The sequence below is a fragment of the Gallus gallus genome, chromosome Z, assembly GCF_016699485.2.
Source record: "Gallus gallus isolate bGalGal1 chromosome Z, bGalGal1.mat.broiler.GRCg7b, whole genome shotgun sequence".
NCBI classification, from domain to species: domain Eukaryota; kingdom Metazoa; phylum Chordata; class Aves; order Galliformes; family Phasianidae; genus Gallus; species Gallus gallus.
Genome location: NC_052572.1, coordinates 82,562,098 through 82,572,684, shown reverse-complemented (window position 1 = coordinate 82,572,684; position 10,587 = coordinate 82,562,098). Strand labels below are relative to the sequence as shown.

The window sequence follows — 10,587 nt, the reverse complement described above, 5'->3', positions numbered from 1 at the left end:
AGCCCTCGTCCACGCAGAAGAGCCAGAGCGTATAGCGATGGTTCACTGTCTGCTTATATCAATGCAGAGCTGCTAGGAATCACGAATCGCTGCAGCTCGGATGACAGCCTGCCATATAACATCAGTGAGGGAATGAAGGTGCTCATCCAGGTTGAAGCCCTCATCTCTCCCAGCTGTGCAGAAGGCGCTGACCTGAGCCTGCCAGAAACAGCAGTCACTGAGCTGGACTGTGACGGGGCACCATTGCAGTGCAGCCCAGCCCAAGCACAGCCCGAGTGCCCCGACAGCAGCAGCTCCATGCAGGAGCAGGTCAGCGTCAGCCAGGAGGAGCCGAGCCTGGTGGAGGGGGACGTAGAATCAGAGCTCCAGTCCCAGGCACCGGGCAGCAGCACGAGCTCTGAGCGCCTCTCTCCTTCACCACAGAGGATGAGTCCCATGTGTACACCGGACCTCTCACCAAAAAGCCCTCCTGGCATTTAAGGAATAAAAGCACGCTGGTGCTGGATCAACGCCTTGACTGCCTTCTGAGTCTTCATTCCCAGGGATTGGGATGGATGCAAGCAACAGCAAGGCAGCTCATGTTGCAAGGCTATGGCTGTGGGCTGTGCGTGCAGCAGAGCTGCGGGTTTGTTCCCATTTTGTCTGGCTGTGGGATGCCTGCAGCGAGAGCTGTGCTCCCGTAGTGTATGGTAGCAAAGAATCTCCAGCATCCGGGATGCTGATGATGATCATGGCCTTCTTGCTGGCTGTGGCTTTGTGATGCTTTTGAGTGAGGGCTTTTGGATGCTCCTGGATGCCTCGGCTGGTCCCCGCCAGCTCTCTTGTCTCTCCCGCCGTGTCCATTCCGTGGCTCCCAGCTACGAGCTGGCCCTGCAGAGCATCTGCAGCCCTGTCAGCATCAGCATCCAGCAGCGGCAGGAGGAGCTCCCCGTGAGCATCTGCCCGTCCCTCCCCCGGGCTCTCATTGGTCAGCAGCATCTCTGTCCCTCCCCCGGGCGTCTCATTGGTCAGCGGCAGCTCTGTCCTTTCCCCGGGCTCTCATTGGTCAGCGGCAGCTCTGTCCCTCCCCCGGCGTCTCATTGGTCAGCGGCAGCTTCGCCGGCTCCCATTGGCTGAGCTGCCGTGCGCGGGAGCTCCGCCGTTGTGAGCCGGCAGTGTCAGGCGCGGCTCTCGTCAGCGAAGCGCCGCACCGGCAGCCCTGGCCGCCCCGCAGGAGAGCGCGGCGTCAGCCGGAGCTGTCCGGGCAGCAGCGAGCCGGAAGCCGCGGCACAACGGGAGCGAGTGCTGAGGACAGCTCCGCCGGAGGTGTGCGGGAGAACGGGAGCGGGAGAGGGAGAGGGGCCCTGCGCGGCCCCCCAAGCACACTGCCCTCCCCTCCCCCGTGGAACTGCCGTGGGGTTGGGCTGTGGGATTGGGATGAGGGCTGTGGGATGGGCCGTGGGTTTGGGACAGCCTCGGGTCCCCTGGCACCAGAGTGCTGCTGCCAGCATCCGGGCTGTGGGACACCGCCAGCCCCCCCCAACCCCTCCAGCGCTGCTCCTGGTGCCCCCAGACCTATTGCACCCCCGCAGAACCGGGGCTAAGGTGGGCCTGTGGCTACTGGGAGCTGCGGGGAGGCTATAGGGGGATATAGGGCTACTGTAGGGGGCTGTGCAGGGACTGTTAAGGCGTATGGGTCTATAAGGAGCTGAGGTGTACTCAAGGGGTGATCTGGGGCTGTGGTGAGCCATCGGAGGATTTGGGGCTATAGGTGGCTGTGGGGAGGTTATGGGCGGGGGGGTATATAGTCAGGCTGCCCAGGGAGGTTGTGGATTGTCCTTCTCTGGAGATACTCCAAACCCAGCTGGATGCCTACAGTACAGCCTGTTGTATGGAGCCTGTTTTGCGGGGGGAGGGGTTGGACTCAATGATCTCCAGAGGTCCCTTCCAGCCCCTTCAGTTCTGGGATTCTGTGATTGTAATCGTTGCTTCTTGCAGCAGTAGAGTGTTTCAGAAGAGAGAAAAAGATGGTGGCGGTGAACTGGCTTTCTGTGGATGGTAAAGCTGTGCTGAGAACTGGGCTGACTATTGCAGCTGAAAAAGCGTGCCGTGTGTGCAGAGGCAGAGGAATAACTTTTCCGTGTAGGTTGAGCTTGTGTAAGGTAGGTGTCCTTGCTAGGTGAGCTTCTGCTTTAAAGCATCAAGTTGTAATTTGAAAAGTAAGGTTGCCAGTTCTTTTTTTCCCCAAGTGATTTTTTAGCCGGGAGAGATTGGAGGTGCTGTTTGGTGATGGAGGACGGAGAGAGGAAAAGCAAGTAAAAGGCATGCTGTGCATTGCCACCACATGCCATGGGCACCGTTGTCGTCCTGCACAAAGGAGGAGCAGCTCAGCAAGCTTGGCCTGGGCCGTGGGAGGGAGCATAAAAATATCTGGACCAAGCGGAAACGAGTTAGTTCTTGAGGTTGGTTGTTTTCTGCTGTTTGTCCCATGTGCTGTTGCTCAGTGGTAGATCTGTTCACGTTCAGCGCTAGCAGGAATGTCCCCGAGCATTTTTGTTTCAGCTGTTGCAACGCTTGATTCCCTTGCTGCTGGGCTGGGGCGTTTGAAGAATGATGCATGTGCTGATGCCCAGCCAGGCTTTGGGGCTGAGTCTGCAGAGCAGGGTATGTGTGTGGCAGGAGTGAGGCTTGTGGGGGAGCAGGCCAGGTGGAATCCAGTGTGCTTTGCTGTGGTTCTCAGTGCTTGTTTTTGCTCAGGAGGGCAAGTGGTGAACCTCATGAAGCAATGCCTGCTGACGGGGTTTGCGGAGCAAGAGGTCCTGCAGGCCTTGTGTGACAGCCATGGAGCTGTAGCGAGGCTGCGTCAGTGTAAAAGAGCAGAAATCCCCGGAGGCGTGAAGGTGAGCTGTGGGCTCCAGTAGTGCAGGAGGGGACGTACGTGCTCAGGGTTTGACTGCTTCTGCATGTGTTGAGTGTGATAGCACTGCTTGGTCCGTTTGAGTGTATGGAACAAGTGTGACATCCTTTGTGCTGGAGTCGTGTGAAAGGAGTCGTATGTGTTTGCGACCGGACTTGAAGCCAATGGACATCACGGAGGAGTAGGGGAAGGGGATGAGGGGAGGCAAGTTGGGGTAAGAGGATGAGTCATAGGAACAGGAACCTGTTTGGCCGATCTGAAGTGCTGCCATTCTCTTTTTGGTTTAGGAATCTCTGTGTGCTTTTTAATGAAGAACAAACTCGTTGTTCATCCTGTGAGCGAATTCATTCAGGCCTGTTAGTTGGTGTTGTTCTCTCCATGGAGCTGCAAGTGAAATGGATACTTCTGGTGTGATGTGAGGCCCCCTCCCGCCTTCTCAGCTCATCTGACGTGGAAATCAGACTCTATAGCCAGTAACGATATAGAGCAGGTATGTGTTTCTTGGTGACACGCATACACCCTTGTGCAAGGGGGATCGTTCCACCTAACTTGCACACTGTTGGAAGAAATTGTGCTATAGATATAGGTCAAACTAATACATTATCAGTAGTTGACAGGAATTCGGATACATATTCATTACACTCCTGAGAGCCCATTAGCATACAGTCCCTCCCCTTCTTGCCCGTGTGTTGTAGGTCGTGATGATGAAGGCTCGTAGTTTTCCTCGCGAAGGCTCATAGTCTTCCTCACTGCAAACTTCTGAGCCTGAAGGGGGGGCATCCCCCGAACTGGTTTCAGCTTGCACTTCAGACATCTAATCAGCTCCCTGCCAAATGTTTTCGAGCTGTTCTCCAGTCCTTATCTTTATGGCCTTCATTCTCCTTGTTATTTTGGACCTAGTGCCTGTGATAGTGCTTGGAATCCCTTGTTTTCTAATACTTTCTACATGAACTATCTCTATTTGCCGCTTATGTCTACTTCGTGATGTTTCTTTCTCTTTTCTTGCTATAAAGCCCTTCTTTCTATACTGCAGGGACCTGATTTTGCCCTTCAGTTCCCCTTTTTTCTATAATCTAGCAGGACTTCTACCTGCTAGATTCTCTAATCTGTTCTATGTGTCCCAAAATAGGTCCCACTTTCCACCTTTTGCCTTAGCTCATGGTTTTTCCATATCTTGCATTTTCTCGTATTTTGGCACAGGCAGGCAGAGCACTTTATCATCACACAGGTAAAACCTACAATCAGTACCAAGATGATACAAACTAGGAAGAGCTGCTTTAACTATCCTAGATTTGGTAGCCAGCTAGTAAGCAGGTTCCATAAATCTTCCTTCCAGTTGGTGTCATCCTGACTTGTCCTATGCAGGACTTTCGTCTGTTCCCAAATTTTCCTTAAATCTGTTTCAGTTCTGAAATCCTTATTATGTAAGCACAGCAACTCTGATTTATTACTGTACATACCCCTCCTTCCTTGGCTGTTATTAGTTCTAATTCCATCCTATTTTGGAGTACTACTTTGGATAAACTTTGGATAAGGAGGATACCTCTTTTTGGATTGCCCATAATACATCTGTTGTGGCATCCTCCACAATTTCCAGAGTTGCGGAGATATTTACTATAGCCTTTTCTAGCTGGGTAACTCCAAGAGCCAGGATAAGAGCTCTCAGAAAGCTGTCGTATCCCTTGTTATATATAGCTAGGGGGTTGTATGTATGCTTAGTTCTAATTCAAGGGATTCTCAGGAGTCCCCGAGGGATCTCCTCAAGCACCATGGTCTGGGCTATTAAGTATCCTGTTGTGCAAGTCCCTGTCCAATTTAAAGGTACTGCTTTCCGTGCCTGAGCATCCCCACATAACCACCATGTGGTATCCATGAGGTAACTGACATGGCCTGGCCATCTTTTCCTGAAGAGTGAACGATGCTCCCATCTCTACAATTCCGAGTACGTTCTTATCTGAGAGCCAGTGTGACTCCTTATCGATTCTAGGATCACACCCCCCACCTTGGTTCCACCTTCCAGCTTCACTGATCCCTGATACTGCCCCAGAATTTCCATCAGTTTTTCTGCCTACAAAGATATATCTAGTAAAGTTAATAACTAGTACATCAAACTTACTGCCTTTTTGTGACTTGTCTTCTATCCCAAACTTACACTTTCTGTGCTCTACCCAATCTGGAATGGTCCAATTTAGTGCCACTATCCCATAAAGGGGCACTTTTCCCTCCCCTCTAGGGAAGGCAGTGCATATCCAACAAGATTTGTTGAGAGCCTGGCCAATTTTATCAGTTATTTTTAAGTAGCTTTTCTCTTGCCAAGCTGTGATTACTGCTGCAATCATACTGACTATTATCAAAATCTTATACATGCTTTTGGATCCTGATTTTCAGTGGTCTGCTCTCTTGTGCTGTTCGCTGTGGTCCTGGTGCTTTCTTCAGGCGGGTATGACGTATCCACAGTGTAAGTCCCTCTACCTTGGCCGTGGTGTGGGTGGTCAGGAGAAGTCGGTAGGGTCCTTCATGGAGGTTCCAGGAACGTTCCAGAGGTACATCGGAGGGAGATTGAACATAAACATGGTCTCCTGGCAATACATGGTGCACTGGAGCGTCTAGGCCTCGTGCCCTGGCACCGAATCCTGTTTGTTCAATAACTGCGTCACCAAGCTGACCATCTCTGAACACCTCCTCCCCCACCTACATAGAGATTTCCTTTTGTACAGGATAAGGTTGCCCATAAAGAATCCCAGGTGGGCTTCATCCTTCCTTGGTTCGGGGTTTAGTCTGAATTCTCAGAAGTGCCAAAGGCAGTGCCTGCGGCCAGGGAATCCCAGCCTCTTGGCCAAGTTTTCCTATCTGTAATTTGATCAGGTGATTCGTTTTTTCCACCTGTCCGCTCGACTGCGGTCTATAAGGTGTGTGCAATTGCCAATCAGTTCCCAGTCATGTGCTTCTTTGTTGGACCACCTTGGCAAAAATGTGGGCCTCGATCTGCTGAGATTGCTACAGGAGCCCCGAACCTTGGAATTAACAGCATGTAACAGCATTTTCGTTACTTCCGCAGCCTTAGGAGTCCTCCAGGGAAATACCTCTGGCCATCCCCAAAAGCTATCAGTTAGTGCCAACATCCAGCGATCCCCCCCTTTTCTTGGGGGTTTCAGGAAGTCACTTTGTCACTGTTGCCCTGGAAGGTTATCTTTCCCAATAGGCCCACTTGAACCCATTTCCTGGTACTAGGATCTGTACTTTGTAATGTCCGTTTGCCCAATACATTTTCTTATCCTCCCTTAGAACCAATTTCTATAAAATACCAAAGGGCAAAACAACATGTCCATCTGTCAGCCTGCTCTCTTCCTTCTAAATCATTAATTAGATTGCTATCCACTTTAAAACATTTTACAGGTTTTGACTCAGGTTCAGCAATTTTCAGTTGACGGTCTGGAATTAAAGCCCTCTTCAACGACCTGCTCTGCCCCCTGATCCACCATCTTCTCTCCACTTTCCGGTACGGTGTTCCCTTTCTGATGTCCTTGACAATGGATGATAGCCACGCTCTTTGTTGATTTACATCAGGCTGTTTTTCCTTGTGCGTGAGCAATCCTTGCTCTCTTCAGCTGGTCCTATGAGCATGTAGCATCCCATCTCCACAATTAGCATCTGTGCGTCTATGTCAGGCTCTTGTCAAGGCACTTATTTCAGGCTTCCTAGAGACAGTCCCCCCAGGTCATGGTTGTGTTTCGGTGACCTTGTCAGTAGCAGTTCCTGCATATCCTGCCTTACGGTTTCCTTGTCTCACCAACCTGCTTGCATCAGTAAACCAGGTGTCTTCTGCATCTTCTAAGGATTCATCTTTCGGGTCCGACTGGCAAAGGTCCATAGCCGCAGTTGTTTCAAAGCAGTCATGAAATACTGGTTCTCCAGGAGTTCCGCTAAGGAAAGATGCTGGGTTGACAATATTAGTTACAGTTATTTCTGCATCATCCTGCTGTACCAGGATGGCCTGGTATTTCAGGACCCTCTGGGGGTGAGAGCCAATGCCCCTTTTTACCTCCAATACAGTAGACACTGCATCAGATATTAAAACTGTTATTCTTTGGCCTAGCGTAAATTTACCAGGTTCTTGAATGTTGAGCACTGGTGCAGCCACCGCCCTCAAGCACTCTGGCCATCTCTTACTTACTTCATGAAGGGGCTTTACCAACAGTCCGTAGCTGTGTTGCATGCAGAAGGCAAACTCCACCTACTCATTCCCTAACTTAGTTACTAAAGTGTATGGATTTGCCGCCACAGAGTGAATACATTCAACAGTTCTATTACTTGCCCTCCAATCTTGTACTAAACTATAGCACTTGCTATCCAAGTTTTCATCGGCAAGATTGGAGTATTGAATTTGGATTCACATTCAATTAGTAATCCGAAATCCACAAGTCATCTATGGTTTCTTTTCTCCTTCTCCAGTTGCATATCCTCCAAGGGATATGAGGCTTTACCCTGAGTGGGCTAGCCGTAGCTCTTGCTTTAAACTTAGGGCTGCATTTTGGCTCTACCAGGCATCCCCGATAGCCACACAGCTAAGCATACCTTAGTGAAGATTTCTGTAACTTCTTTAGGGAAGTTTCTGTTGCTCTTCCCTTGCGTCCGACTTGCAGGTCCCCTTCCCAAGGCATCCTGTGAGGCCCTTCTCAGAGTCTCTAAATGCAGGGTCCCGTTCTCACTCTTCAGGCTTTGAGACATGCCTTCCAGTTGCACGTTGTGTTCTTTGTGTTGTGTTGACCTCTTGAGCTCCAGCCCTAAGGGAGGATCCGAGCGGTAGCGCAGAAGGAACGGTTTAGAGTGGAAGTGCACTGCAAAGGGCCGGAGGCAGCAGGAGCAGGGAAGTGATCATCGCCACTGTACTGTACTAAGCACTGGTGAGTCCTCTCCTTGAGTAGTGTGTTCAGTTCTGGGCCCCTGTCTACAAGGGGGACCCTGAAAGCCTGCAGTGTGTCCAGAGAAGCGCAATGAAGCTGTGAGGGGTGTAGAGCTCAAGTGTGATGGGGAGCGGCTGGGGGAAGTGGGATTCCTTAGTGTGGAGAAGAGGAGGCACAGGGAAGACCTTCTCCCTCTGTCCAGTTACGTGACGGACAAGAGGTTATGTGGAGGTGGGGGTGTTCCTCTTCTCGCATGGAACTAGTGCTAGGACTAGAGGGAATGGCCTCAGGTTGCATGAGGGGAGATTGAGGTTGGATGTGAAGAAGAACTTCTCCCAGTGGGTAGTCAGCCGCTGGAGCGGGCTGCCCAGGGAGGTGATAGAGTTCCTGTCCCTGCGGGTGTTCAAGGGACACTGGATGTTGTAGTGAGGGACGTGGCTTAGTGGGAAGGAAATATTGGTGGTAGGTGGGTGTTTGGACTGGATGATCTCAGAGGTCTTTTCCAACGTTGCTGATGCTGTGACTGTAGGAAAGGCATCTGCTGGGTGAGTGCTTTGCTGGGTGAGCATCACCCTGCTGGAAAGCAGGCAGCTGTTGTCTTTGCAGACAGCCAGATCCACGGGGATTGGAAGCCTTTGGAACTGGAACCTTGTCTTTCCCGTCTCATGCCCAACAACTCATGCTGTTTGAAAGCAGCACCTTAGAGGCAACCTTGATTTCTCCAGCCTTCTCCGAGCTTTCCTAGAATCCTAGAATCGCTAAGGTTGGAAAAGACCCACAGGATCATCCAGTCCAACCGTTCGCCCTTCACCAATGGTTCCCCCTAAACCATGTCCCTCAACACAACATCCAAACGCTCGTTGAACACCACCAGGTTTGATGACTCCACCACCTCTCTGGAATGGCAGCCCATTCCAGTGCTGGGCCACCCTTTCAGACAAGTAGAATTTCCTAACGTCCAGCCTGAATCTTCCCTGGCGCAGCTTGAGGCCATTCCCTCTAGTCCTATCACTAGTCACCCGAGAGAAGAGGCTGGCCCCCAGCTCACTACAGCCTCCCTTCAGGTAGTTATGGAGAGCAATAAGGTCTCTCCTGAGCCTCCTCTTCTCCAGACTGAGCAATCCCAGCTCCTTCAGCCGCTCCTCATAAGGCCTGTGCTCCAGAGCCCTCACCAGCTTTGTTGCCCTCCTCTGGACACGCTCCAGGGCCTGGATGTCTTTCTTAGAGTGAGGGGCCCAAAACTGGGCACAGTACTCGAGGTGCGGCCTCACCAGTGCTGAGTACAGGGGGACAATTACTTCCCTATTCCTGCTGGCCACACAATTTCTGATACAAGCCCGGATGCCATTGGCCTTTTTGGCCGCCTGGGCACACTGCTGGCAGTGTTCAGTCTAGCGTCAATCAACGCCCCCAGGTCCATTTCCTCTCCACAGTCTTCCAGCCACTCTGCCCCAAGCCTGTAGCGTTGCCTGGGGTTCTTGTGGCCAAAGTGCACTCTTTGTGCCACGAGAGCTCTCCCGCTTCTCCCTGTGATGTGAGACTGTATGGAAGGCCCTGTGGATGTCTGGGTAGGTGATGGCAGTTGCTCTTCCTTTCCCCACTTTCCCCCAGTGCTGGACATAGTGGGGAACGGGAGTGGGGGACATCCCAGCAGTGGGTTCCTACCTCAGCCAAACTGAAGGGCTGTTCTGATGCGTGTATTTGAAGTGGAGTGAATCTGATGCCGATGAGAGAAATGAGGGGCCTGTGGAAAAAAAGGAGTGTGCTGCATTTTGTGGTGCAAGATGTTCTGGGAACTGCTGCTAACAATGCCCGGAGGCTTCCTTTTTGATGGGGAGAGGCTTAGCAAGGACTTCCTCTATGAAAGGGGTTCATCATCTATTTCCTTTTCATTGACCTTTCATACTACTGCTTGAGAAATTAATGTTTCTTGCTGTAGAGAATACGCATGCACCCTGCATTTGTATCTGCACAAAGAATCTTCTAAGCATCTCTGTACGTGTTTCTTTTTGGCACTCAGATGGAGCTGTGTGGAAGACAGACTTGAATGTCACGCTGAGAGCAGCAGTAGAGAGGCAAATTTCATAGGGTTGCATGCTTTTTATTTTTTTCCTTTTGTTTCAGTGATAACCATGGAAGCACGGAAGCGTTACCCAGACAGAGTGAGCATTTGTCACCTGGGCTTTCTACAGATGCCATAGGCAGTGGAAGTCAGCATCGCAAGCATCCGTGAGAGCCCTGCAAAAGACTGGTGAGAGTTACCCTGGCGGCCTCCTTTGGAAATCTCAGGTCTCTGTAAGCTCTCAAGCTTTGTCGTAAGTCCTCCCGTGGTGCTGACTCAGCTCTCCCTGTCTTTGGTGTAGGAGAGCTGGTCTTGAACTCCTTCCTGTTTCCTGCCTATCATCTGCTCCCTGCTTTGCCCATGGCCCAGTGAGCCTTTTATTCCTCACCCCCAGATTTGCACGTGTGGATGAGAGCATCTGCTTATGTACGTTTCTTTTCCAGCTGTGGTGTCAGGCTGAGCGACAGCTCCCAGCCGAGCTTGTGGTGAGCGAGACACGGAGTAGGTGGAGATGGAGTTCTCAGTGTCACAAAAGCATGAGCTTGATGGCTGCCGTGAGCCAAAGCAAGAGAGTTTGTGTGTTTGATTTCTGTGTTGGGCTGAGCGGGTAGAGCAGGGCAAGGGGGCTGATTTGGACGTGCTGCTTTCCCAATACGGTGCTGTTTGCGTGGCAGTGCTTCTGGCGTTGCAAATTGTGTCAGATGTCAATGAATTCCTTGGAATCT

General features: G+C 51.3%; 1 long non-coding RNA gene across 2 annotated transcripts; it reads left to right on the top strand.

Annotated features, from left to right (window-relative positions):
* The first annotated feature begins 1,276 nt into the window (after positions 1 to 1,276).
* LOC121108437 lies at positions 1,277 to 9,983 on the top strand. 2 transcript variants are annotated; one of them, XR_005842945.1, is made up of 5 exons: positions 1,277 to 1,305; positions 1,978 to 2,141; positions 2,229 to 2,441; positions 3,184 to 3,386; positions 9,925 to 9,983. It is a non-coding gene; the product is annotated as an uncharacterized LOC121108437 (long non-coding RNA). The 2 variants fall into 2 exon arrangements; XR_005842946.1 differs by lacking the exons at positions 3,184 to 3,386; positions 9,925 to 9,983 and adding an exon at positions 2,542 to 2,601.
* The last annotated feature ends 604 nt before the right edge of the window (positions 9,984 to 10,587 follow it).